Below are 2,454 nucleotides of genomic sequence, written 5' to 3' on the forward strand. Positions count from 1 at the left end.
GGGGGGGGGAAGGACACGTATCTCCCCCCTTGGCAGGGGTCTTTGGGTTTGCCTTGGGACCCCCAGGCCCTCTGGGATGCTCACTGCAGGGCCCCTGGTTTTGGATTTCTCCATGTATAAAGTGAACCTCGGGAAACAACAAGCGCCTTGGTTTCAAAGTCTGATCCAGACAATCTGGGCCTGATCCACTCAGGCCCCAACCCTGCCCCATTCAAGGACGTGGATCCAGGCCCCAAAACTGCTACGGAGACCCAACATCTCCAAGGGACGAGGAGCCCATAGGTTTAGGATTGCCTCTGTATATGCTTTCATTTCATTTAATCTTTAATATTAATGTAAAATGCTGTGATTGTAGACTGCATTTGTTGATATCTGTATCTGTTGCCATATACTGTATTTCATTCTGTATGGTAATCTGCTTTGGATTCTGCAATAGTTCATATATGTGTTATATATAGGCATGTAGCTTGACTGACAGATACCTGAGCTTCCCTTAATGTTTGTAAATGATGTTTTTACACAAATCTCCACTTACTGTTTTTAAACACTGGTTATTAGAACGTACCCCAATTAATCTTTCCACTGTAAAGTTTTTGAAATGCCTTGGCTCCCTTTTTGGGAGAAAAGCAACACACCAACGAAATAAGCCCATATGCCCAGGGCCTGGAGGGCATGCCAGCACTGCTCTTTCTCCCCTGCTCTGCCAGGGAAATGGTGGGTGGGTCCTGACCCACAGAAGGAGGCCTCTGTGTCCACATCTCGCCCCGCGGCTCAACCTCATCCAGCCATAGGTGACGCGCCAGTGCCTGGCATTGCCCCAACTGACTTCTGCAACACCTTTTGTGCAACACCCTCACTTCTTCCCAGCCTCCCCACACCACAGACGCATGTGCACACACACAGCAAGGGGGCCTAGGGGGTCTTCCAAAATGGCCCCCTTGTTCCCTGGTATGAGGTTCCTCCCAGTGGGGTGGCAGAGAAATGGCAAGGCATGGGAGAGGCCAACAACTCAAAAAGACTTCCCATGTGAACCTATTCTGACCCAGGCAGCTTGAGTGAGACCAACGGCTGAACCCCATCCTTTCCTCCGTGACTCAAGCAATGCGCAAAAATGTGGTTGGCCACAGGAAGTGGCGAAGTGATGAGGGCAGGAAGTAAGCGACACCTTTCTGCCTCCTGCATGAGCCGGCAAGGAGGCAGAAGAAGCAATTGCCCCATTGATAACCCCACGGATGGGGGAACGGATGTTGCATGCGCCCACAGTGGGGTCTTAGCATGTCTGTCCTGGGCCCAGGGCTATTCAGCATCTTAGATGAAGGAAAAGAAGGCATGCTTTCCACATTTGCAGATGACACCAAATTTGGAGGAGAGGCCAATGCCCCAGAGGAGAGGATTAAAATTCAAAATGACGGTCGCAGATTAGAAAGCTGGGCCAAAACTAACAAAATGAATTTCAATAGGGAGAAATGTAATGCACAGATATAGGATGGGGGACACTTGGCTTGACAACAGCACATGCAAAAGGGATTTGGGAGTCTTAGTGGACCACAAGTCAACAGTGCGATGCAGCAGCTAAAAAGAGCAATGCAATTCTAGGCTGCATCAATAGAAGTATAGTGTCTAGATTGAGGAAAGTCATAGTGCCTCTGTTCTGCTTTGGTCAGGCCTCATCTGGAATAATCCTGTGCCCAGTTCTGTCAGGGTGGCCAGATGTCCTCCTTTTCCAAGATGTGTCCTACTTTTCAAACTTCTTTTCCAGGAGGAATCCCAAAATGACCTGGATGACAGAATTGGGAGCATACTTATCAAATTTGCAGATTAGGAGGAATAGCTAAGACTCCAGAGGACAGGATCAAGATTCAAAATGACCTGAACAGACTAGAAAGCTGGGCCAAAGCTAACAAAATGAAATTCAACACGGAGAAATTTAAGGTATTGCACTTAGGGAGGAAAAATAAACTGCACGGATATAGGATTATGGGGGACACCTGGCTGAATGAGAGACTTCTACGTGTGAAAGGGATCTAGGAGTCTTAGTAGACCACAAGTTGAACATGAGTCAACAGTGCAATGCGGCAGCTAAAAAGGCCAATGCAATTTTAGGCTGCATCAATAAAAGTATAGTGTCTAGGTCAAGGAAAGTAACATTGCCACTCTATTCTGCTTTGGTCAGACCCCACCTGGAATATTGTGTCCAGTTCTGGGCCCCACAATTCAAAAAGGATGTTGAGAAACTGGAGCCATGTGTCCAAAGGAGGGCAACTAAAATGGTGAAAGGTCTGGAAACCATGAAGCCCTGTGAGGAACGACTGAAGGAGATGCTGGGGATGTTTAGCCTGGAGAAGAGAAGGTTAAGAGGTGATATGATAGTCCTGTTTAAATATTTGAAAGGATGTCACATTGAGGAGGGAGCAAGCTTGTTTTCTGCTGCTCCAGAGAACAGAACCCGGAGCA

The sequence above is a fragment of the Sceloporus undulatus genome, chromosome 6 (genome assembly GCF_019175285.1).
Source record: "Sceloporus undulatus isolate JIND9_A2432 ecotype Alabama chromosome 6, SceUnd_v1.1, whole genome shotgun sequence".
Classification (NCBI taxonomy): Eukaryota; Metazoa; Chordata; class Lepidosauria; order Squamata; family Phrynosomatidae; genus Sceloporus; species Sceloporus undulatus.